Source organism: Pagrus pagrus, assembly GCF_965226575.1.
Source record: "Pagrus pagrus genome assembly, chromosome: 11".
NCBI classification, from domain to species: domain Eukaryota; kingdom Metazoa; phylum Chordata; class Actinopteri; order Spariformes; family Sparidae; genus Pagrus; species Pagrus pagrus.
In genome coordinates, this window is record NC_140195.1 from 548,124 (window position 1) to 575,623 (window position 27,500).

Below are 27,500 nucleotides of genomic sequence, written 5' to 3' on the forward strand. Positions count from 1 at the left end.
GCAAACTGGGCTCAGAAAAGATGAACATCACAATAAATCTGCTCATATTGACGAATGCAGTTCTGGTTCTGGTTCAGTTCTGTGAGCTGCTGATATACAGGAGCAGCTCCACCAGACGACGTCACTAACGACTCTGTTGTCTGTGTCGTCACTAACGATGCCGTCGGCTGTGATGTCACAGTCTGATGACAAACTGACAAACATCATGTGAGATTCAAACAGGATCAATACATCATCTGTCTCTTCATCACTACCAGACAAAGCTCTGATCAATAAGGTGATCAATAATCACATCTGATCTCTGATCACACCAGGGGCCTCATGTACTAAGACTTGCGTAGATTTCCTACTGAAACATGGCGACATGACGCCAGAATCCAGAAACTGTAAAAAAAATCAGATGTATCAAAGTGTGCGTACGCATCGATCCAAGCACTTTTCCTTTGTACATCCCAATCAACATGGATTAATAAGTCAAACAGGGCCTGCACCGGGGAGTCCCCTCTCTGCACCATCAGATTTACACCATGAGTAAAGGGAAGAAGCGCAACTTCACCGAGTCTGAGCTCGAAACGCTATTAAATTAAAAAGTCGAGACGCGAAGATCTGTATTATTTGGCAGCTTCTCGCCAGGGATAAGCACCAAAAAAGGAAATGTGAGTGGGAGCGTGTGTGTGAGGCCGTGAACGCTGTGGGGTCGGAGCAGCGCACACTCCCTGAAATTAGAAATAAAAAATGGTCCGACGTTGAGGTGAAGCGGAGGATTTCTGCCCAATAACATGTGAAATAGATTTAGTTTCCTTTGTTCATGCACCACTTGATTGAGTCACTATTACTTTTTTCAAAATAAATAATATATATAAGTGCCACCGTTAGTGGGAAACAAACAGTTTAATGACACAAATCCTGAACACAAGCAGACAGTAAAGGGCTTGTTAGACAGCTCTGCCGCTCTGTTTTCACCAGGGAAAAACAAATGCACATATTTGAATGCACGTGCCCAAGTGGGCATTGTGCTGGTTTACATTCGGGGGCTATTAAACGGATCATTATTTACTCACGAGAAGCCGCCCATCGCGCACCGCGCCAGCCTCCAGCCTGCTACCAACCATGCTGTTGGTAAGAATGAACGAGTCACGTTGAACCAGGCACCTCGCCACGATGTTGGTGAGCTGCATTTGCGCATCACATATTATTTGAACATTAATTGAATGAAAATGTTTCCTGATGACAAAAACTAATTCTTCCTGTGATGGCGCTTTTACAGCAACACGTGTGCAGTCAATAGCTCCGATTACATCAGGGAAACCGGCTCTTGCTGCAAACTGCGCTTCAATGTCGGCCTGTTCAGCAGCATTGTGTGGGACTCTGATGTACCAGGAAGACATTCTCATGATCCCGTCCCACACAGCTGGCATGGCTCGGCTCAGAGTGGACTGGCACACTCCTGACCGGTCGGCCAGCTCCCTCTGGAAGGCTCCTGCTGCAGGAACCCCAGAGTGGGCAGCACCTGTGTGGGCACGGTCACCCCCTGGCTCGCGCACAGCTCCAGTAACACTGGCCTCGCAACCTACAACGACTCATGAGCCAGTTGTCGTCATTAGCCAACAGATCCTCCCGTTCTCTAAACACCCTCTCACGTCTGATGTTACCATTGGCGATGTCTTCTAACAAGGCCAAGGCCGCCATTGTTAATGGCATTTTTTCATCACTTTGCACATGCTTTTATATCCATCCATACGATTGCAAACACGTGTGTTAACTGTCCGTGTCTCTGATGTGCACATTACTCTGAGGACTAATTGTTTTCACATAATTAACAGTTTTCCACGGTCATTTCACTTTTGATACATCTGAACGTTGGCGCGGAAAATGACGTACGCCACGTTTTTGTGCGTACGCAACATTGATGCATGAGGTCCCTGATCTCTGATCACATCTGATCTCTGATCACATCTGATCTCTGATCAATAACAGTCCTCCTGCATGTTGTCAGCTGCTGCTCAGGTTCGTCTCATCCTGCAGGTTTGAACTGAAGTTCTGCCTGAAAACTAGTTTTTTAAACATTTTAACCTAATTCTGCTTTTATAAAGAGATGGAAGGGACATGTCCCCACTGTCTCACTGTCTCACTGTCCCCACTGTCTCACTGTCCTTAGTGTCTCACTGTCCCCACTGTCTCACTGTGTCACTGTCCTCACTGTCCCCACTGTCTCACTGTCCTTAGTGTCTCACTGTCTCACTGTCCTCACTGTCCCCACTGTCTCACTGTCCCCACTGTCTCACTGTCCTTAGTGTCTCACTGTCCTTAGTGTCTCACTGTCTCACTGTCCCCACTGTCTCACTGTCTCACTGTCCTCACTGTCTCACTGTCCTTAGTGTCTCAGTGTCAGTGACACCTGTGTATATAACGTGTCTGTCAGCAGGCTGAGTGTCTCCAGGATGTCTCCAGGATGTCTCCAGGACCACAGAAGAAGAACATTAACAGTCTCGAGCTGTGAAACATCTGCTGGCCATGAACACACTGATGTGACTGATGTTCTCACACAGACAGTTCTTACTTCTGCTCCTCTCCTCGTACATCTCCGCTGCTTCTCTCTCAGCTCCGAGCTCCGACGATCATCTTCTATCGATCCGCACTTTGATCAGTTTCCGGTCACTTCGATCCTCCGCAGCTGCTCCTCATTCACAAACTCCTTCACTCCCACAGTTCATCGGGATCAATGGATGCACCTCAGCTGATCAGCTCAGCGACTCGTCGATTGATCGATTATCATCCAAACGGAGTGAAAAAGTGAGAAGTGAAATAAATCCAGAGAAAAGCGACGAGACAGATCTGCTCCTTTATTCAGCTTCACTTCACTAATCTGACTCTCTCCCTCTCTCTCTCCCTCTCTCTCTGTCTCTCCCTCTCTCTCTCTCCCTCTCCCTCTCCCTCTCTCTCTCTCCCTCTCCCTCTCTCTCTCCCTCTCCCTCTCCCCCCCCCCCCCTCTCTCACCCCCCCTCCCCCAATTGGGGATTAAATAGAAAAAAGCGGAGCGTGTTAAAGGGGAGGTCAGCTGAGCGTTAAAGGGGCAGAGAGAAAAAAATCATCCAGACAAACAGAGAAACAATTTAAATCATTTTATTTTATTGTGACGCAATAAAACCAAAACAATATTATTTATTATAAAATATTTATTTCTGTTATTGTCTGTCTGACAGAAACTGATTAAAGAATTAAAACATGATTAAAAAAAAGATTTTAAAATGTTGTTGCTTCAAGAAATCAGCCAATCACCTGCAGGAACCAGCAGCCTGTGGACCAATCAGCTGCCTCTATGTTCACAGCTACATTAACCTGTGATGTGATGTCACTTCCTGCTCTGTATGAAACAAACCCGTCCATCACTGAGACAAACAGACGCCATGTTTCTACTCAAAGACAGAAAGAAGTTCATGCAGAACATTTGCTGAATTTACAAGAAGGAACAAATAAGTCAGAATCAGTCAGAGACAGAGTTTCACACAGTTTATAAAGTGTCTCCAACTCAACAACTCACTAAACTGACACATTTGTTAAGGGAGTCTGGGGACAAAGAAGTCGCCTATACTGGTTACTGGTTAGTGTGTTTGTAAAATGTGACATGTTTAGATCAATAAAATGTTTCTTCTTTCATAAATTGAGTGTAAATGGTGAAATCAGTGTAATCAGTGTGTTCAAACAGCTGCTAAATGTTGGCAGGTGAGACTTTAGCACTTTAGACACAGAAGCAGACAGGCTGGTACAGCCATGCTGCCACAAACTGACACTTTCTACAAGGAAACACACAACTGACTGTTTTCATTTAATGCTGAATTTACAAGAAGGAGACAATGATACAGAATCTGTCAGAGACAGAGTTTCACTACGTTACAAGGTTTGTTTTAACTCAACAACTCTTTAAATCTGACCTTTTTTAAAGGGAGTCTGGTGATGTTGTGGTTACTAGTTATCTTCATGTTTTCATTTAATGCTGAATTTACAAGAAGGAGACAATGATTCAGAGTCTGTCAGAGACAGAGTTTCACTACGTTACAAAGTTTGTTTTAACTCAACAACTCTTAAAATCACCACATTTGTTAAGGGAGTCTGGTGATGTTGTGTTACTGGTTGGATCAGTTAAACAGACGGTGTGTTCACAGACAGCTGCCTTCTTCTTCTTCTTCTCCTGGTGTCTCAGAGGACTCATTTTATGTCCGGTCATATCGTCCTCTGTCCTTTTTTCACTCTGTATCGTCTCCATGTGTCTCTGAGTCTCTTCATCTCGTCTCTGTCGTCACAACGTGCTTGAAGGTAAATTAAAGCTTTAAGAGTCTGATGATGAAACATCGACCTTCACTGAGACACAGGTCACACACACACACACACACACACTCACACACACACACACACACACACACACACACACACACACTCACACACACACACTCGCGCACACACACACACACACACACACACTCACACACACACACACACTCACACACACACAGACACACACACACACACACACACACACACACACACACACTCACACACACACACACACACACACACACACACACACAGGTCAGTGTATTACAGTGTAATCTGTTGGTTGATGAAGTCTTGATGTTCAATTTTCAGAACAAAGTCAAGAAGGAAACTGAAGCTCAGCTCCTGTTTAATCCTCACGATGAAGTCCACGTGTCACTCTGGACCAGGTTCTGACTCTGGACCAGGTTCTGACTCTGCTGGATGATGGACACAGACTGTCGCCCCCTGCTGGTCTGAAGGTATTTCCAGATATACCAGCTTGTTGTCCCTTGGCTGTCATCTTAGTGGTGTGTTCAAGTGCAGCTGTTTGGTTGGGACACAGGAGATGTGAGGCGCTGACAGTCGGACCTCTGCACTGCTCGTCCTCTGGAGTCAGTCCGGTGTGCCGGGCCTTAAAGCTCACACATCCCCCCCCCCCCCCCCCAACAAGCACCGAGAGCAACGAGCCGGCAGAAACCAAATACAGCAGCTGTGACTGCAGAGTAACGATGTGGGATTCACAGGTAAAGTTATTACAGTGCACGTTGAAACTCACGTAACTCTTGTAAGTCATTACAATGTGCACAGCTGAGCTCCACAGCCAAGCTAGCGTAACGTCATTAGCATGTTACAGCTAGGTAATAAGTTACTATTTATCAACAGCTAAGTTAGCCACTTCTAAAAGTTACTGAGGGCCAAGAGACTCACAGATGCTGCCGTCAGCTTTCATCACAACGATCGCTTCCACATCGTGGCTGAAAAACAAACCGTCATGAGCCTCGGACCAGCTGTGTGTGTCCCAGCTGCTGTCTGAGCAGCACCGCGACACAAACGTGCCGTGAACCGTGATCTCTTGTTTATGACAGATAAGACACACAAATACACACATTGTAACGCCTATATGATAATCCATCATGTTGATTCAGCAAAGGCTTCGTTGAACACAAACGGACAGGACCGGGAGGAGGGTTAGCAAAACAGCTGAGCAGTGACCGGGCGAGAGGTTGTTATGGAGAAATAAATCCGGACAAATAAAATAAAAATCCAGAAATAAATCTGAAACCCGTCCGCTTCACGTTGGGGTTTCATTCATCCATTCATTCATCTCACTTGCTGCTTCATTTAGCTGCCACGAGCAAATAACTAGGCTGATTTGGTGTAAACATGTTAGCAATGTTAGCTTGTTGTTAGCTTACAATGCTAGCATAGAGGCTAACGTCTCCGTCGAACAAGTAAACAAGTGTTGACAACACTGCAGAGACAGACACCGTCTAATAACAGAAACAAACTAACGGCAGCTTCACAGTCATCAGCAGCATCGGCATGAAACTTATCTGTGTCAACATCCACAATAAAGACGAAGGTTACCTGCTCAACAGAAACTCGCTGTATCAGCACCGGGTCCATCTCTTCACGGACCTTTGGCCACCGTTCAGATGATGACCCGATGTTTACTCGGTTTGAGCCGTCTTTGTTTCACATCTGGCTTTGTGTCTTTTCAGTGACACTTTCTCTCTTTGACTCTTTGTCGGTGGGCGAGCAGAGGCAGCTGAACTGCTCAGGGCAAAACAAACCTCTTGTCGCTTGTAGTTTCAAATGCGGAAGTGGGTCGGGACCAGACGTGAGCAGGAGCAGGAGAGTGAGCGAGGGGATTGGATCGGAAAATTGATCCAATAGGAGCATCCGGGCCGGATGCTCCTATTGGTCAATTTCTTTATAGTTTTGCAGGCGCTAGAGAGAATGGATTCATCTGGTTCCTTTTACTCTTCACATTGTGTAGGTGGTACTATTGGACCAGAACCACCATCTAAATGATGGTAATAATAATGATCAATCTTTCAAATCGTAGACCAGAGCTTTAAAGCTGGACTCTGGTCCAAACTCAGTGTTTGAACACCGGCTCCTGATGTCACGCTGACAGACCGTATGCACACGGCGACCATTTTCCTCTGATGTCACAGTCGTACATATTGATCTGCTGTCGTATAAATGTAGAGAACAGCTTCCTGACTGATCAGCAACCAATCAGACACTGAACATGTGGAGGGAAATCAGGCCCTTTCAAAGTAAAACCACATATGTTTAACCCGTTAGCTTTAGCATCCAACCACTTACTTGATAACATTACTGTTTGACATTGGACTCAACATCCTCCACCTCCTTCCTCCTCTTCCTCTTCCTCCACCTCCTTCCTCCTCTTCCTCTTCCTCCACCTCCTTCCTCCTCTTCCTGTCTTTCTCTACATCCCACCAAAATGTTCCTTTCATTCTTTACTTCCTGTTTCCATCCTCTCCACCTTTTCTACTTCCTTTCCTCTCCTCCTCCACCTCCTCCCCTCTTCTCCACCTGCTTCACCTCCTCCAGGCAGACAGACAGACAGACAGGCAGACAGACAGACAGGCAGACAGGCAGACAGACAGACAGGCAGACAGGCAGACAGACAGGCAGACAGACAGACAGACAGACAGACAGACAGGCAGACAGACAGACAGACAGACAGACAGACAGGCAGACAGACAGATAAAAGCCCTTTCTGACTCCATCAGATCAGAGATGGGAGGATGCAGGGCAGTGTGTGTGTGTGTGTGTGTGTGTGTGTGTGTGTGTGTGTGTGTGTGTGTGTGAGTGTGTGTGTGTGTGTGAGTGTGTGTGTGTGTGTGTGTGTGTGTGTGAGTGTGTGTGTGTGTGTGTGTGTGTGTGTGTGTGTGTCTAAGCTTGTATATTAAGCCGGTCATAATCCCGCTGCAGAGAGGATTTACCTCTTTCTTTCTCTCTTTTCTCTCGTTTTTTGTTTCTGTCAAAATAAAAGTCTTTTTTTGTTTTGCCTTCTCGTTTTAATTTTCTCTCGTCATCATTCGTTTATTTCAAAATGACATCAGGACTGTAGCTGTGATGAAGATTATTTTATTATTAATCTGATTTATTTTATACACAAATATCCTTTTTAAACGTTATTTACCTGAAAACAAACTTCTGATTTGTGACGTTTCTCTTCCTTATTGATTCAGTGGTGGCACAAATATATGTTTCCATCAGTGATCAATATGATGATCATCAACACGTCTCTGATGAAGCTCAATCATCCGTTTCATCATAAATCCAGCTCTCATCTTTCTCTCCCATGATCCTCTCTGGATGATGTCATCGGTCAGACAGACAGAGCTCTGCTTCCTCCTGCTGGATGAATGGAGGGTTACAGCCAGGACGAGGAGGACGAGGAGGAGGAGGAGGAGGAGGAGGAGGGGAAACAGGAAGGAAGATGGAGGGAAGAGGAAGTGAAGAAATAAAAGAGAGAAGGAGGAAACAAGAGATTCTGCCTGAACCCTCCACACAGACATTTACTCAACTACTGTATTTGAGTACAATTTTGAGGTACTTTTACTTTTTTTCCCATTTCCTGCTGTTTATTTTGATTTGATACTTCTGTCAAATATCGACTTTTACGTGTAACAGAGTATTTCTACTCTGTGGTATGAGTACTTGTACTTTGGTAAAAGATCAGAGTACTCACTGAAACACTAATTTGTTCACACACACACACACACACACGTTGATGAAGTGATCATTAGGCCTCAAATGACAGCGAACAGATAGAGATGCTAATGGTGTGTGTGTGTGTGTGTGTGTGTGTGTGTGTGTGTGTGTGTGTGTGTGTGTGTGTGTGTGTGTGGTTCCCTGGAGATCTCCACCACAGTAACTGAGGAGTTATTGATCAGAGACTCTCTGAATGTGTCCATACAGCTCGTCTGAGATCACAACCTGATTTAAAGAAACGTTATTTACACACTTTATTAATCTTCACTGTAGCTGCTAAGCTAACAGTGTTAGCGTGCTGGTCTGAAGTGTGTGCAGGAGCTGGACTGAGTGTTTCTCTGCTGTCACACAACACAGCATCAGATCTGACGTCACATGATCGATCTCACTGTGGTTTCTGTGTGAGTGCTGATGTGAGCACAGACGGTTCGAGTGTGTCGATGCTTCAACAAACAGAAGTGTGTGAGACATTGTGCCTTCTTCATTTCTTCTGATTTCTTATTCAAAGGTCTCGTATTATGTTCAGTTTCAGCTTCATGCTTTTATTTGTAGAAATATTGACATGATTTAATGTTCAACACTTATTTTAACTCCTCTGTTGAATCCCTTCAGGAGTGTCGTGAACACAGAGGGTTACTGTCCACAGTGCAGGAAGCAAATCCACACAGTCGAGCTCGTGCACGCTAACACTCACTACGTTTACAAGATGTTAGAAGATGTTGGACTGACACAAGTCAGTCAGTCTGACTGAAACCAGACTTTTGAAGTCCATGTCGTACTAAATCGATTTTCTCACAGATGGATGAACACGTCCAGATAATGCGGTTGGAAGTCGATTTACTCTTTCATGTATACGTCTCAGTCGGACCTGAACTGCACATGCACCACAGTTCCCACGCTGTTCATGGCATAAATCATAGCAGGAAGCCGGGAAAAACAAAAGAAGACGACGAAGGCTCGAGCAAGAAATACACGTTTGGACCATGTTTTCACTGTTTCATCGTCTGCAGCCCGTTTGCTGCTTCTTAACTTGTTTGGTATGTGACGTAATGGGTCAACCGGATCAAGGTCCAGTAGCAACTAGCTGAAACGGTGCATATCACCAGCTACTGTGGTGGAGTCGGACACACTTCCATCAATACATCAATTCTGCCCTGGTGCTTGTGTACTGAGACAACGGCAGTAGTCCAATTAAATGGCCTGATCGAGCTCTGACCGCAGCTCGACTTCAGTGTGTAGGAAACGTACTGACTGTTAGCTCAGCAGCTACAGTGAAGATTCAAACAGGGCGTACAGTCAGAGAGTCATCGTCCACTGACAGAAACATGTCTCAACGTGTGGACGAGATGTTTGAGCTGAAAGACATTTACAGTGAAGAACGTCTCTTCAGCAACATCTAACAGAGAATACAACATCATCAGCAAACGTGTCGTGTCGACACACACATGAAACACACACTTTAGATTCAGTCTCACAGATCGTTATCTTTGATAATCATCCAGAATAAACTTAAACTGACTTTATATCGTCAGGAGGAGACGATGACTGAGCCTGACTTTATATCATCAGGAGGAGACGATGGCTGAGCCTGACTTTATATCATCAGGAGGAGACGATGACTGAGCCTGACTTTATATCATCAGGAGGAGATGATGGCTGAGCCTGACTTTATATCATCAGGAGGAGATGACTGAGCCTGACTTTATATCATCAGGAGGAGATGATGACTGAGCCTGACTTTATATCATCAGGAGATGATGGCTGAGCCTGACTTTATATCACCAGGAGATGATGACTGAGCCTGACTTTATATCATCAGGAGGAGATGATGACTGAGCCTGACTTTATATCATCAGGAGATGATGACTGAGCCTGACTTTATATCATCAGGAGGAGATGATGACTGAGCCTGACTTTATATCATCAGGAGGAGACGATGACTGAGCCTGACTTTATATCATCAGGAGGAGATGATGACTGAGCCTGACTTTATATCATCAGGAGGAGATGATGGCTGAGCCTGACTTTATATCATCAGGAGGAGATGATGACTGAGCCTGACTTTATATCATCAGGAGATGATGGCTGAGCCTGACTTTATATCATCAGGAGGAGATGATGACTGAGCCTGACTTTATATCATCAGGAGGAGATGATGGCTGAGCCTGACTTTATATCATCAGGAGATGATGGCTGAGCCTGACTTTATATCATCAGGAGGAGATGATGACTGAGCCTGACTTTATATCATCAGGAGGAGATGATGACTGAGCCTGACTTTATATCATCAGGAGATGATGGCTGAGCCTGACTTTATATCATCAGGAGATGATGGCTGAGCCTGACTTTATATCATCAGGAGGAGACGATGGCTGAGCCTGACTTTATATCATCAGGAGGAGATGATGGCTGAGCCTGACTTTATATCATCAGGAGGAGATGATGGCTGAGCCTGACTTTATATCATCAGGAGATGATGGCTGAGCCTGACTTTATATCATCAGGAGGAGATGATGACTGAGCCTGACTTTATATCATCAGGAGGAGATGATGACTGAGCCTGACTTTATATCATCAGGAGATGATGGCTGAGCCTGACTTTATATCATCAGGAGATGATGGCTGAGCCTGACTTTATATCATCAGGAGATGATGGCTGAGCCTTCAGTCATGACTTCAGAAAGACGTTCTGTGTCTCACATGTCACATTTCCACCGTCGTCTTCTTCAACAGCTCAGAGTGAGACGTCTCCTGAACGAGACTAAAGGATCTCATTAATGACCTGAAGCTCTCTGGAGGAACGTTTCTGTGATGTTGTCAGCCTGTCAGACAAACACTTTCAGTGGACGTAACTTTTAACCTGATGTACGTTTGTACTGCATGTTGTTTTTATTGTATGTTATTTTTGTGCTGCAACTTCTTCCCTATGACAAATTTCTCCCTGGTGGAGACCAATAAAGTAACCTTCACCTTAAAGCTCTGGTCTACGATTTGAAAGATTTGTTATTATTATTACCATCATTTAGATGGTGGTTCTGGTCCAATAGTACCACCTACACAATGTGAAGAGTAAAAGGAACCAGATGAATCCATTCTCTCTAGCGCCTGCAAAACTATAAAGAAATTGACCAATAGGAGCATCCGGCCCGGATGGCTCCTGTTGGATGGATTTTCCGATCCAATCCTCGCTCACTCTCCTGCTCCTGCTCACGTCTGGTCCCGACCCACTTCCGCATTTGAAACTACAAGCGACAAGAGGTTTGTTTTGCCCTGAGCAGTTCAGCTGCCTCTGCTCGCCCCACCGACAAAGAGTCAAAGAGAGAAAGTGTCACTGAAAAGACACAAAGCCAGATGTGAAACAAAGAGGGCTCAAACCGAGTAAACATCGGGTCATCATCTGAACGGTGGCCAAAGGTCCGTGAAGAGATGGACCCGGTGCTGATACAGCGAGTTTCTGTTGAGCAGGTAACCTTCGTCTTTATTGTGGATGTTGACACAGATAAGTTTCATGCCGATGCTGCTGATGACTGTGAAGCTGCCGTTAGTTTGTTTCTGTTATTAGACGGTGTCTGTCTCTGCAGTGTTGTCAACACTTGTTTACTTGTTCGACGGAGACGTTAGCCTCTATGCTAGCATTGTAAGCTAACAACAAGCTAACATTGCTAACATGTTTACACCAAATCAGCCTAGTTATTTGCTCGTGGCAGCTAAATGAAGCAGCAAGTGAGATGAATGAATGGATGAATGAAACCCCAACGTGAAGCGGACGGGTTTCGGATTTATTTCTCCATAACAACCTCTCGCCCGGTCACTGCTCAGCTGTTTTGCTAACCCTCCTCCCGGTCCTGTCCGTTTGTGTTCAACGAAGCCTTTGCTGAATCAACATGATGGATTATCATATAGGCGTTACGATGTGTGTATTTGTGTGTCTTATCTGTCATAAACAAGAGATCACGGTTCACGGCACGTTTGTGTCGCGGTGCTGCTCAGACAGCAGCTGGGACACACACAGCTGGTCCGAGGCTCATGACGGTTTGTTTTTCAGCCACGATGTGGAAGCGATCGTTGTGATGAAAGCTGACGGCAGCATCTGTGAGTCTCTTGGCCCTCAGTAACTTTTAGAAGTGGCTAACTTAGCTGTTGATAAATAGTAACTTATTACGTAGCTGTAGCATGCTAATGACGTTACGCTAGCTTGGCTGTGGAGCTCAGCTGTGCACATTGTAATGACTTACAAGAGTTACGTGAGTGTCAACGTGCACTGTAATAACTTTACCTGTGAATCCCACATCGTTACTCTGCAGTCACAGCTGCTGTATTTGGTTTCTGCCGGCTCGTTGCTCTCGGTGCTTGTTGGGGGGGGGGTGTGTGTGTGGGGGGGGGATGCTTTTTCAAACCTTTCTCAGATCGTAGACCAGAGCTTTAACTGTTACGGTTTACTCAGAGGATTTCAATCATCATTTAGCACTTTCTCAAACTAACTACTGCCTCACAAAGGACGCGACGCAACTCCTGGTCCAATCACTGGTCTTCTCCTGCCTGGACTACTGCAACTCTCTCTTGGCTGGACTCCCAGCCTCTGCGACTAAACCGTTGCAACATATCCAGAACGCTGCAGCGCGCCTCGTTTTCAATCTACCCAAACTCTCCCATGTGACCCCCCTCCTCCGTGACCTCCACTGGCTTCCTGTTGCGGCCCGCATCCGATTCAAGACCATGGTGCTGGCCTTCAAGGCCGTCAACCGAACTGCACCCGTCTACCTCCAAACACTGGTCAGACCACACGCCCCAGCGCGAGCACTTCGCTCTACTACATCAGCTGGCCGGCTGGTACCGCCATCGCTAAGAGCAAACAAAGACCTCCCAGCGAAGTCACGACTCTTCTCTGTTCTGGCGCCTCAGTGGTGGAACGAACTCCCGACCAACGTCAGGACAGAAGAGTCACTCACCATCTTCTGCAGAAGACTCAAGACTCAGTTGTTCAGACTTCACCTGGACCCGCAGAGCACGACTCCCTCCCCCCAAAAAAATGAAATTAATTGATATGCACTTGTATGTTCTGACCCTCAGCACTTACATCACAGCACTGTTACACTTATGGTATCCTGATGATTAGCAGCTACTTTGCTCAGATGAGAGCTTGAAAATAGTTTCTCTTTTCTTTTCTACTTTATCGATGGTGATGTGTTGTGTTGACAAATGTACTTATTGTAAGTCGCTTTGGACAAAAACATCTGCTGAATGATCTAAATGTGCTTCAACTGAGGACAACGATGAGAGAGATGAATCTGATCATATCAATCATCATAACACACACACACACACACACACACACACACACACACACACACACGCTGATGTCAGCCTATTACCCTGAATACCCCCATCATCCCTGACTCCTCCCTCTGAAGGTGGAGCTCTCTCTCAACTTCCTTCCTTTTTCCTTCCTGGTGCCCCGCCCCCCCTCCACACACACACGCACACACGCACACACACGCACACACACACACACACGCACACACACACACACACACACACACACACACACACACACACACACTTCCTTCATCATCACCCTCTCTTTCCTTATTGCCTCTATGAGAGAGAGAGAGAGAGAGAGCGACATTAACTCGTCACTGTGTAGTAAAGCTCCATTAATCTGCTGCAGCTACCTGCGGGCATCACACACACGCACGCACACACACACACACACACACACACACACACACGACACGCGTGCACGTGTGTGTGCGTGTGTGTGTGATCTTCCACCTTTCAGCGCTTTGCATTTTTTACCTGCAGTGGACATCACGCACTGTCACGCGTGCACGCGCCCCCTGTCCGCGCACGCTCGCGCAGGCACGCAGCAGCACCGAGGGAGCGATCAATACACTAAAAGCCCGGAGAGGATTTAAAGCGGAGCGGAGGAGCGGCAGGGAGGAGAACCGGAGGAGAACCGGAGGAGAACCGGAGGAACAGGCAGGAATAATGAAGGTAACGAACCCGCGAGGACCCGCTCGGTTTCACCGTGTGTGGCACGAGGCACCGGGCGCGTTCTCGGCCGTTCTGACCGACAGACCCGGTTTGTCTCTGCAGGTACAAACGGCGCTGTCAGCACATTCACACCGACACATGCTGCTGCTGCCCGGGCAGAGCAGCCGCGGAGGCTCGGTCCAGTCCTCCATCAGCACCGGGGTGTGTGTGTGTGTGTGTGTGTGTGTGTACCTGAAGGTCTCATCTGTCACCGTGTAAAACCACAACTGTAAACTACCAGCTGCTCTGGGATCAGTGTGAGTGAGGAGGTGACACCGTGTGTGTGTGTGTGTGTGTGTGTGTTTACATGGTGGACAGCAGCTGATCTGCGCTGTAGAAGCTGCTCTTTGTCTGCTGTGACCGCCTGTAATGAACGGCAGCAGGAGGAGGAGGAGGAGAGGAGGAGGTGTGTTCAGGGCACATGTGTTTATCTCATTGAAGGAGGTGTTGTACTACTGAGGAGCAGCTCATTAACGAAGGTCTAAACCACTGAGGAGTGAAGAGGAGGTGCTGTGTTACTATAGAGGAGGAGGTGCTGTGTTACTATAGAGGAGGAGGTGCTGTGTGTTGCTATAGAGGAGGAGGTGCTGTGTGTTACTATAGAGGAGGAGGTGCTGTGTTGCTATAGAGGAGGAGGTACTGTGTTACTATAGAGGAGGAGGTGTGTGTGTTACTATAGAGGAGGAGGTGCTGTGTGTTGCTATAGAGGAGGAGGTGCTGTGTTGCTATAGAGGAGGAGGTACTGTGTTGCTATAGAGGAGGAGGTGCTGTGTTGCTATAGAGGAGGAGGTGCTGTGTTACTATAGAGGAGGAGGTGTGTGTGTTACTATAGAGGAGGAGGTGCTGTGTTACTATAGAGGAGGAGGTGTGTGTGTTACTATAGAGGAGGAGGTGCTGTGTTACTATAGAGGAGGAGGTGCTGTGTTACTATAGAGGAGGAGGTGCTGTGTGTTACTATAGAGGAGGAGGTGCTGTGTTGCTATAGAGGAGGAGGTGCTGTGTGTTGCTATAGAGGAGGAGGTGCTGTGTTGCTATAGAGGAGGAGGTACTGTGTTGCTATAGAGGAGGAGGTGCTGTGTTGCTATAGAGGAGGAGGTGCTGTGTGTTGCTAAAGAGGAGGAGGTGTTGTGTTGCTATAGAGGAGGAGGTGCTGTGTGTTACTATAGAGGAGGAGGTGCTGTGTTACTATAGAGGAGGAGGTGCTGTGTGTTACTATAGAGGAGGAGGTGCTGTGTGTTACTATAGAGGAGGAGGTGCTGTGTTACTATAGAGGAGGAGGTGCTGTGTTGCTATAGAGGAGGAGGTGCTGTGTTACTATAGAGGAGGAGGTGCTGTGTGTTACTATAGAGGAGGAGGTGCTGTGTTGCTATAGAGGAGGAGGTGCTGTGTTACTATAGAGGAGGAGGTGCTGTGTGTTACTATAGAGGAGGAGGTGCTGTGTTGCTATAGAGGAGGAGGTGCTGTGTTGCTATAGAAGAGGAGGTGCTGTGTGTTACTATAGAGGAGGAGGTGCTGTGTTGCTATAGAGGAGGAGGTGCTGTGTTGCTATAGAGGAGGAGGTGCTGTGTGTTGCTATAGAGGAGGAGGTGCTGTGTTGCTATAGAGGAGGAGGTGCTGTGTTGCTATAGAGGAGGAGGTGCTGTGTTGCTATAGAGGAGGAGGTGCTGTGTGTTGCTATAGAGGAGGAGGTGCTGTGTGTTGCTATAGAGGAGGAGGTGCTGTGTGCTGTCAGACAGAATCTCTTCACCTGTCAGAGCTGCTGACAAACACATGAACTGTTCTGGCGCTCAGTAGAGAGTATACCTCCACCAAGCCCCTCCCACATCTTCACGTCCAGCTGTTTGTTGAGCCTCACGTCGTCCTCACAGGATTCAGAATTAAAGTTTTAATGACGACAAATTTAACTTCATGCAACAAAAACCACAGCGAGGATTCAAACCCTCAACCTCGACCTCAGCAGTTGCAGGAGGCGTCGACTTTACCAGGAGAACTCCTCAGCTTCATTAAACCATGTTCTGGTGATCAGCCTCCAGCATCAGTCCACCTGACGGAGGTCAGACGACTACAACATGCTTTTGCTTTAATAAATCTGTCCGTCATAAGAACTTTAATGTAGAAGCACAAGAAGTTTCTTCAGACGTCTGAGACTGAAGTTAAAAAGATGTTGAAAGTTTCATTGTAAAAACTTTAATTCTGAACCCTGTAAGGACCTCACCTGTAAGTCACATGGACCTCACCTGTAAGTCACCTGTAAGTCACCTGTAAGTCACCTGGACCTCACCTGTAAGTCACCTGTAAGTCACCTGTAAGTCACCTGGACCTCACCTGTAAGTCACCTGTAAGTCACCTGTAAGTCACCTGTAAGTCACCTGTAAGCAGGGATTAAAATTGGCACCTGCCACTCGACAAATGCGTGTAAAAATATGTTTTGGCGAGTAAAATAAATAGGTCACACTTCATTGGCAGGCTGCTGAAATATGCCGACTTTGCTATATAACTTTCAACATAAATGCCAAACAGTAAAACAGACAGTTTACAGCTGCAGCAGATCTACTGATGCATTTCTAATTTCAAATTTGTCCCTCTGTGTGAAACTTCCCTCTGCCTCTGATGCGGCTCCGGAGGTATCAGAGGCGCAGTATTGGGGAACCGAACCAGTGTGAACTGTGTGTCTGATGGTGTCCACTGTGTGATAACTGAACAGGTCCTTCACTCAACAAAATAAAGAGAAATGTCCCACAAAGCAACGTTACAGGACCAAACAACAGTAACGTGGTAACTGGTCGTGTCTTGGGCAACTTATATGAGGAAAAAATACCGCAGTTATATGTGGAGAAGTGTCTGTCCTCCTGTCTGTCCTCCTGTCGGTCCTCCTGTCTGTCCTCCTGTCGGTCCTCCTGTCGGTCCTCCTGTCTGTCCTCCTGTCGGTCCTCCTGTCTGTCCGACCGACTCTTTGTCACATTTCTGCCTGAAAAACAGCATCTGTCCCCGGCAGAAAACTTTAACTCACCAACTGTTTGTCGCGGTGAAAAAAATCACCGTGACGGTCAGCCCTCCACCGAGGCTTCAGTGAACTTTCCCCCAGAAAACAGCCTCCCTCCCGGCGAGTGAGAGTCTGACAGCGTCCAGTTTACTGATGGTGATGATGTAATTATGTAATTTAGAGAGAGAAAAACGTAACATTGTCACTTTGCAGGATGTTTGGTGGGTCAGGATCTCAATCACAGCACATTATAACAGCATCATATGATTATAAACAGTCAGCAGGTACATGTTGAGATTAACAGGAGGACACCGGGGAAACACGTTGAAAAACACACGTCATCACCATGACGCTATCGTCACGCCTCTTTTGGAGCCGCAGCGCCGGCTTGCTGTGTGAATTACTCTCTGGTTCGTCTTTTACGCCGGAGCTGCTCGGCTCTGTGTGAACAACCAACGGCGGAGAATTGGCGAACCGCCGCTGCAGCGATAATACGGCGTTGCTGTGTAAAAATACCATGAAGTGCAACATCTGTCAACGGTAGAATAAAGAATCATAACTTTAATTTTCAATATTTCATAAATTATTGAAAATTAAAGTTATGATTCTTTTAACAGTATCTGAAACCTTCGTTTATATAGTTCCCTGCTAAAAAACAATCAGTGGGCAATTAACAATTATCTTTATGCTGTTCAGTGTTTCCTACAGGAAATCTGTTAGTGAAGGTCGTGATTGTGAACAGTTCAGTGGCCGCTCAAAACATATTTTAGCCGGTAAAATTTCAAACCAAGTAGGTCAAAAATCTAATTTTATACCCTGCCTGTAAGTCACCTGTAAGTCACCTGGACCTCACCTGTAAGTCACCTGTAAGTCACCTGGACCTCACCTGTAAGTCACCTGTAAGTCACCTGGACCTCACCTGTAAGTCACCTGGATGTCACCAGTGACATCATTAAAGACACTGGCATCTTTGGATGTGTTTCTGCTCTGTCCCCTTTAATTCAGTCACAGCTGACAGAGACCGTATACATGCAGGAAGTGTCACATCTAATTAAAGTGAACTGATGTCATGAATAAAGGACTGCCTCATGCCTCGTGCCTCATGGCTCGCGCCTCATGGCTCGTGCCTCATGCCTCATGGCTCATGGCTCATGCCTCATGCCTCATGGCTCGTGGCTCGTGCCTCATGCCTCATGGCTCATGGCTCGCGCCTCATGGCTCGTGCCTCATGGCTCATGGCTCATGCCTCATGCCTCATGCCTCATGGCTCGTGGCTCATGCCTCATGGCTCGTGCCTCATGACCTGTGCCTTGTGCCTCATGCCTCATGGCTCGTGCTTCATGCCTCATGCCTCCTGCCTCATGGCTCATGGCTCGTGCCTCATGGCTCATGCCTCGTGCCTCATGGCTCGTGCTTCATGCCTCATGCCTCGTGCCCCATGGCTCGTGCCTCATGGCTCGTGCCTCATGGCTCATGCCTCGTGCCTCATGGATCGTGCCTCATGGCTCATGCCTCATGCCTCGTGCCTCATGACCTGTGCCTTGTGCCTCGTGCCTCATGCCTCATGCCTCGTGCCTCATGGCCTGTGGCTCGTGCCTCATGGCTCGTGCTTCATGCCTCATGCCTCGTGCCCCATGGCTCGTGCCTCATGGCTCATGCCTCGTGCCTCATGGATCGTGCCTCATGGCTCATGCCTCATGCCTCGTGCCTCGTGCCTCATGACCTGTGCCTTGTGCCTCGTGCCTCGTGCCTCATGCCTCATGCCTCGTGCCTCATGGCCTGTGGCTCGTGCCTCATGGCCCGTGCCTCTTGCCTCGTGCCTCATGCCTCGTTGCTCGTGCCTCATGGCCTGTGCCTCGTGCCTCATGCCTCGTAGCTCGTGCCTCATGGCTCGTGTCTCATGCCTCATGCCTCATGCCTCGTTGCTCGTGCCTCATGCCTCATGGCTCGTGCCTCATGGCTCGTGCCTCATGGCCCGTGCCTCTTGCCTCGTGCCTCATGGCCTGTGCCTTGTGCCTCATGGTTCGTGCCTCGTGCCTCATGGCTCGTGTCTCATGCCTCATGCCTCATGCCTCGTTGCTCGTGCCTCATGGCCTGTGCCTCGTGCCTCATGCCTCGTGGCTCGTGCCTCATGCCTCGTGGCTCGTGCCTCATGGCCCGTGCCTCTTGCCTCGTGCCTCATGGCCTGTGCCTTGTGCCTCATGGCTCGTGCCTCGTGCCTCATGGCTCGTGCCTCATGGCTCGTGCCTCGTGACCTGTGGAGTGAAGCACCGAGGCAGACATCCGTGGCGCCATCTTGGATCTAATAATCACACTCTAAAACAGACAGAAAACTAACAGCAAGACAGATGAAGACCATCAGACTGATTGAAATGATAACAATTAAGAACAATGACAGAAAATATCAACAAAGAACAAACAAAAAGAAAAGAGAAGAAAGATGCGTCTCTTTATCCAGAGAAGGTAATGAGGTCTCTTCTGGGCCGACACCGGCCTGCTGACAAACCAACAAACTAAACAACAAACCAACAAACTAAACAACAAACCAACATACTAAACAACAAACCAACAAACTAAACAACAAACCAACAGACTAAACAACAAACCAACAAACTAAACAACAAACCAACAAACTAAACAACAAACCAACAGACTAAACAACAAACCAACAAACTAAATAACAAACCAACAGACTAAACAACAAACTAACCATCAACCAACAAACAACAAATCAACAAATTAACAAATTAGCAAACTAAACAACACTTTCTACTTTTCCTTAAGAATCATTTTGAATCCAGGACTTTGACTTGTAACAGAGTATTTCAGACTACTGGAGTAAAGCAGAACTGTAGTAACTGATGTTAAACTGTCAGTGTGTCTGAGCTGAGCCAACAAACTGTGTCACATATTACCGAAGGAGGAGGAGCTCCACCACAGAGTCACTGACAGGTAGGAGTTCAGATCTGACAGGTGGAGGCATCATGATGTTATGTGCAGAGACGTTGGATCCTACAGTTCCCATAATGCAGCTGGTGTTGCACAACAACAACAACAACAGGCAGAATGGATCATACTGTCTGATCTCCAGGTGCCTCACTGTTTGTTAAACTGCTAATGTTAGCAGCAGCTGTCTGTTTCAACCAGTAACACGACATCACCAGACTCCCTTAACAAATGTAGTGATTTTAAGAGTTGTTGAGTTAAAACAAACTTTATAAAGTAGTGAAGCTCTGTCTCTGACAGATTCTGAATCATTGTCTCCTTCTTGTAAATTTAGCATTAAATGCAACACATGAAGCCAACTATTAACCACAATTTCACCAGACTCCCTTAACAAATCAGCTAATTTTAGGAGTTGTTGAGTAGCGTAAAACTTTCTAACGTAGTGAAACTCTGTCTCTGACAGATTCTGAATCATTGTCTCCTTCTTGTAAATTCAGCATTAAATGAAAACAGTAAGTTGTTTGTTTCCTTGTAAAAAGTGTCAGTTTGTGGCAGCATGGCTGTACCAGCCTGTCTGCTTCTGTGTCTAAAGTGCTAAAGTCTTACCTGCCAACATTTAGCAGCTGTTTGAACACACTGTTTACACTGATTTCACCATTTACACTCAATTTATGAAAGAAGAAACATTTTATTGATCTAAACATGTCACATTTTACAAACACACTAAACAGTAACCAGTATAGGCTACTTCTTTGTCCCCAGACTCCCTTAACAAATGTGTCAGTTTAGTGAGTTGTTGAGTTGGAGACACTTTATAAACTGTGTGAAACTCTGTCTCTGACTGATTCTGACTTATTTGTTCCTTCTTGTAAATTCAGCAAATGTTCTACATGAACTTCTTTCTGTCTTTGAGTAGAAACATGGAGTCTGTTTGTCGCAGTGATGGACGGGTTTGTCTCATACAGAGCAGGAAGTGACATCACATCACAGGTTAAAGTAGCTGTGAAGTGGTTAACTATTGTAGTTTGTGTGTCAGTGTGTGTCAGTGTGTGAGGTGTGAATGTGTTCAGGTTAATATTTATCCAGCGTTGCAGCAGGTGACAGTTGACTGAACACTGAAACACAGCAGCTCAGAGGAATGTCCTGAAAGTCAACAAGAGAACAACTGAGCTGATGTGAGAGCTGCTCACACACACACACACACACACACACTGACACTGAGACACTGAGGCTGAAACGTTCACAGATATTTAAAATGTGATGTCTGAATTTAAAAACGTCTTTAATAATGTGAAATGAAAACATTTGGATTTCACATGTGAACTAAAATAAATAAATAAAGAACGTGCAGTCTGCAGCTCCCATGTGATAACAGCTTTCCCTCACATATTAGCCTAGCTTAGCATAAAGACTGGAAGCGGGAGGAGCAGCTAGTTTAAGAATAACAGCTCTCTGCCTGAGGACTACAAACTGTGTTTTAATTTTCCAAATGAAGACCATGAAGAGGGGAGCAGGGTGGAGATGAGAGAGGACAACACAGAAGAGAGGGAGGTTTTCTCCACAGTCAGCACATCCCGCGGCGATGAGGAGGATCAGTGTTGGCTTCATCTCCTCGTTGTGATGGATAGATTTCACACTGACTGTAGATGTGATCAGGAGGTTTGTGTGATCGCAGCTCCGCTCAGAAACACTGAATCTGTTCTGTCAGCAGCTTCAGTCTCTGCAGTCTGACTCAGCTGATGTGGGTCATTCAGACTGAACGGGTCGACCACACGCTGCTGCTGGTGGTGGTGGTGCTGCTGGTGGTGCTGGTGGTGCTGATGGTGCTGCTGGTGGTGGTGCTGCTGGAGCTGCCGATGGTGGTGGTGCTGCTGGTGCTGCTGGTGGTGGTGCTGGTGTTGCCGGTGGTGGTGGTGCTGCTGCTGCTTTAGTCTCAATCAGGAAACGACTGCTGTGGTGTAAATACTGCAGGAGCACCTCACCAGAAGAGTTTTTGAATTATTTGGATTATTAATATAAATGCACATTATTCAGCGAGCTGCTACCTCAAAGTTCTGTTTCACACATACCAAGTTTTAAAGTAACATTATGTAGAAGTTGGGATTCTGTGTGATGTTCCGCCTCCACAGTTCCTGAGTGCAAATGATGATCATGATAGTTACCTTCACCAACGGTCACCTGGTTCTGATGGTTTGATGGATGGAAGGTCGGTCAGTCGGTTGGGCTGTTGGTTGGTTGGTTGGTTTGATGGTTGGTTGGTTGGTTGGTTGGTTTGATGATTGGTTGGTCGGTTGGTTTGATGGTTGGTTGGTTGGTTGGTTGGTTTGATGGGTGGTTGGTTGGTTGGTTTGATGGGTGGTTGGTTGGTTGGTTGGTTTGATGGTCGGTTGGTCGGTTGGTTTGATGGTTAGTTGGTCAGTTGGTTTGATGGTTGGTTGGTCGGTTGGTTTGATGGTTGGTCAGTTGGTTGGTTTGATGGGTGGTCGGTTGGTTGGTTTGATGGGTGGTTGGTCGGTTGGTTTGATGGGTGGTCGGTTGGTTGGTTTGATGGTTGGTTCTTCGGTTGGTTTGATGGTTGGTTGGTTGGTTGGTTTGATGGTTGGTTGGTTGGTTGGTTTGATGGTTGGTTGGTTGGTTGGTTTGATGGTTGGTTGTTCGGTTGGTTTGATGGTTGGTTGGTCGGTTGGTTGGTTTGATGGTTGGTTGTTCGGTTGGTTTGATGGTTGGTCAGTTGGTTGGTTTGATGGTTGGTTTGATGGGTGGTTGGTCGGTTGGTTTGATGGTTGGTTGGTCAGCAGGATTACACAAAAACTAAACAGGTTGCCGCTACACTTGGATTGAGGATGAGTCCCGGTCCAGTATCATTAACTTTTGGTGCTGACCCAGATAAACAGACGGATCCATGACTTTTCTCCCAGTGAAACAGAAGGCAGACTGTGATTTTCTACCACATATTTACATGTTTCCTGTAAAAGACGGTCAGGTAGGGAGTGACTCGTCGAGGATATTGATTGGTTCTTATAGTAGCCAATAGCGTCAGTGCAGGATGTGAGTAGTTATTATAAATGATAAGCTGTTGTTATAGTCAAGCTTTATGCAGATTAAAAACACGACTTGTTAAAGTCTTCTTTATGAATCGTGTCAGGTGGACCGACCGTCAGTGAGACTCACAAACAGTCCAACATGGCAGACATGTTGTTACCACAGAGACTCAGTGACTTCTTGACCTTTGACCTGTGGCAGAACAGAACCAGGTCTGATGCTCCCAGTGACAGTCAGTAGATCTGTCTGCTGATGACATCATAGTAAACTATGTGATGATGATGTCATCAGAGGCCGCTTGCTGTGTGTGTGTGTGTGTGTGTGTGTGTGTGTGTGTGTGTGTGTGTGTGAATGAATGTGTGTGTGCCGACTGATTGAGAGCGACAGCCACTGTCAGAGACGCTCAGTGTTAGCAGACAGGACAAACATGCAGAGCTCCTCCTCGTCTTCCTCCTCGTCTTCCTCCTCCTCGTCCTCCTCCTCCTCTTCCTCCTCCTTTCCTCCTCCTCCTGGTCCTCTTCCTCCTCCTCCTCCTCCTCCTCCCGACCTCTGACCTCTGACCTGCTTCCTGCTGATTGGATGAGGCTGTTGATTGGTTCTCCATGTTCACTTTGTAGTGACATCACAGATTTCAGGGCTCGACTGATCGCGTCTGTCTGCGGCTGATCGGTGCTGATTATTGGTGATCAGACTGATGATACAGATACACACTGCACAGTACTGCACAGTACTGCACAGTACTGCTGCACGTCCGAACCACATCAGGTCTGACAGAACAGGAGGCGTTAAAGCTGAACTGAACAAGCTCAAGAATCCAGCAGCATAATCATCCTCAACATTTACCTTTTTATTTTATCTTCTTTAATCAATGTTCAGTTCAGTACACTACCTCTAAAATGTTTGAAACAGGCAGTTTGTTGAACATATTCATCATTTTATTTATCCAGTGTTTAACATGAAGCCATTTGATTGGTTGGTTCTGTTGAATCTTTGTCACCTCTTCATTCTGACTAATAGCAATAAATAATTGTATTTTATAAACCATAATTAACCTTCTGGTTTGTTTTGGGTTCGGTCCTAAGGAGAATACTCTTAAAACTGTCAATTCAACATTATTATTGTTAAATATACTGTATATCGTGATAATTATCGACATCGATCAATATGAAAAAACGTATCGTGCTTACAGTTTTGGCCATATCGCCCAGCCCTAGACAACATGTTGTCAGACTGAATCCAGATAACAGAAGGTCGATCTGACCTGAGAGCTGATGTAAAACACAACGTGTCAGTGTGACGAGTTAATCAACAGACATGAGAGTGAAACACACAACAGATTAAAACAAAGATTTAAACACAAGATGATGAACAGTAGAGTGAACATGACATATCATTAATGTTAAAGTGTAATGAGCCTTTTCGGTCCTGGTTTGTTTATTTGTTTTTGTTTGTTTGTTTTTTTGTTTGATTTGTTCTCTGAAGCTAGAAAGCATTCAGTTAATGTTTATTTATTATCATACAGTGTATTTGTGTTTAATAAGCTGGTAAATGAAATAAAGTAAACTGAACAGCTGACTGTCAGAGAGGAAGAGGAGAAGAAGAAGAACTGCTTTGATTGAAGGCAGTTTTGTTCTGAATAGAAATGAAGATACGAGGATGGACTTCAGATTTGAGAGGTGGAGAAGGTATTCAGATACTTTATTTCAGTAAAAGTACTAATACCACATTTTAAAATACTCTGTTACAAGGAAAAGTCCTGCATTGGACGTAGTACTTCAGTAGAAAGTAGTTAGTAAAGTAGTGGAGTAAAAAGTACAATATATGAGAACTAGAAAGTGACATGAGAAGACTTAAATAAAGTAAAAGTACGTCAAATTAGTTTTTAAGTTCTGCAGTAAATAAGTACTTGATTACATTCTGTCTCACAGTCGGCAGCATTCAGTTCCTCTTGGTCTCCTCAGGTGAACCTCTGAGCAGCTCAGAGACTGAAGCTGAAGGACTTTGATGATTAAACGCTCCGTCGGCTCTCTGCTCGTTAACTCCAGTCAGCTCTGTGCTGTTACATAGAAGATCTTTGATGTAAAAGACTACAACTCCCAGAGGAGCGTGTGAGACATGTTGGCTGTGTGTGAAGCTGACAGGTCGGCCTCAGAGACTCATCGCTGTAGATGAAACATAATGAGGTTAAAGAGGATTTAAACTTATAAATGATTCACTTTGACTGTGACATCATCAAACTGGGACGTTTCAAACTCAACCTGTAACATGTAAGCTGTGTCCAAATTCAGGGGCTGCATCCTTCGAAGGACCCGGCCTTTGTGGACTCCGAAGGCCGGGTCCTTCGGAGAGTCCTTTGACGGCCGCGTCAACCGTTGTTAAATTGGACGGTCTAGCCTTCGGAGTATTTCCTGGTTGCGTCACCAGATGTTCCCGCTCTTACCGTTAGGTCACGATTTCTGCCGCTCAGGCCCGCGAAAGAGAGTTGACTGAATGGATTTTATGGTTTTCTGAACGTCTAACATTTGAAGTGAAGGCTTTTAAGGCTTTACTTCCAACGGCATGATGCTAATTTATGCCGTATGCTAATGCATTACCAGCGTCACGTATTTTAACTGAAAGTCCGCTGAAGTTTAACATATCTGGCAATGGATGTTCAAATGAGTAAAAACCGAGTATAAACCCAGTACTTACATTTAAATGTCAAGTCTAAACCACTTGATCTCGCCATTTTTCTCCCTCTTCTTTTTCGGGACTGAGGAGCGGCGCACAAAGGATCTTGGGATATGGGAGGCTGCGACGGATAGTAGCGGTCCGTCCTCCGAAAAGAGGGAAAAGAAGGCTGCATTTGAAGGAGCCTTCGAATTGGGACGGCCTTCGCGCAGTGTTGTGACGTAATTGGCCTTCAAATGCGCCCTTTGAAGGATGCAGCCCCGGAATAAGGACACAGCCGTAGTTAGCCTGTAACACAAGGACACTGCTGCAGGTGTAAGCTAGCGGGACATGCTAACATTAGCAGCTTACGTTAGACAGAGAAACATTCAATCCTTCCATCGGCCCAAAAACAACAAGCTGACAAGTTGTTGTTGTTGTTGTTGTTTGTTTGCACTGAAGCTTGTTGGGAAACGTTATTTCATTGCACTGTGTATACGGCTGGAATGACAATAAACCCTCTTGAATCTTGAATCGCGATGTCACAGCTGTTGAGGAGCAACATAAAGAGAAACTGCACTAAATGGGTGAAATCATGGCGACCACAGCGAGACTTCCTTTTTCTGTTTCTCTTCTCCTGCACTGATTCGCTGAGCTGAACAGCCAATCAGAAGGATTTCTCTCACTGATGCTCTCTGCCACAGTTCATCATGCTCAGCCAACAACAGCTGACTGGAGCCACAGACGCTCACCGACCTGAGCGTCCTGTCGTTGTGCTGCTCGTCTCACAGATGTTTAAAATCATTTTTAAATCTTACATCTTATTTTGTTTTAGAAAACTCAACATTTTCATCTGGTCCCAAAGTAACTTCTAATTTTTTCAATGATGGTCTGATGGTCCGATGGTCTGATGGTCTGATGGTCCGATGGTGTGATGGTCTGATGGTCTGATGGTCCGATGGTGTGATGGTGTGATGGTGTGATGGTCTGATGGTCCGATGGTCCGATGGTGTGATGGTCTGATGGTCTGATGGTGCGATGGTGTGATGGTCTGATGGTCCGATGGTCCGATGGTGTGATGGTCTGATGGTCCGATGGTCCGATGGTGTGATGGTCTGATGGTGCGATGGTGTGATGGTGTGATGGTCCGATGGTGTGATGGTGTGATGGTCCGATGGTCCGATGGTCTGATGGTGTGATGGTGTGATGGTCTGATGGTCCGATGGTCTGATGGTCCGATGGTCCGATGGTGTGATGGTCTGATGGTCCGATGGTCTGATGGTGTGATGGTCTGATGGTGCGATGGTGTGATGGTCTGATGGTGTGATGGTGTGATGGTCCGATGGTGTGATGGTGTGATGGTCCGATGGTCTGATGGTCTGATGGTGTGATGGTCTGATGGTCTGATGGTCCGATGGTCTGATGGTGTGATGGTGTGATGGTCTGATGGTCTGATGGTCCGATGGTCTGATGGTCTGATGGTGTGATGGTCTGATGGTGTGATGGTGTGATGGTCTGATGGTCTGATGGTCCGATGGTCTGATGGTGTGATGGTGTGATGGTCTGATGGTGTGATGGTCTGATGGTGCGATGGTGTGATGGTGTGATGGTCTGATGGTCTGATGGTGCGATGGTCTGATGGTCTGATGGTGTGATGGTCTGATGGTGTGATGGTGCGATGGTCTGATGGTGCGATGGTGTGATGGTCTGATGGTGTGATGGTCTGATGGTCTGATGGTGCGATGGTGTGATGGTCTGATGGTCCGATGGTCCGATGGTG

General features: G+C 46.3%; 1 protein-coding gene across 2 annotated transcripts in view; it reads left to right on the forward strand.

Annotated features, from left to right (window-relative positions):
* The first annotated feature begins 13,700 nt into the window (after positions 1-13,700).
* The window catches only part of magixa (MAGI family member, X-linked a), a 61,704-nt gene continuing 47,904 nt past the window's right edge, over positions 13,701-27,500 (forward strand). For both annotated transcript variants that reach the window (XM_084367183.1, XM_084367185.1), the window contains exon 1: positions 13,701-14,061. The gene's annotated coding sequence lies outside the window, so the exon portion shown is untranslated. The remainder of the gene's footprint in view (positions 14,062-27,500) is intronic.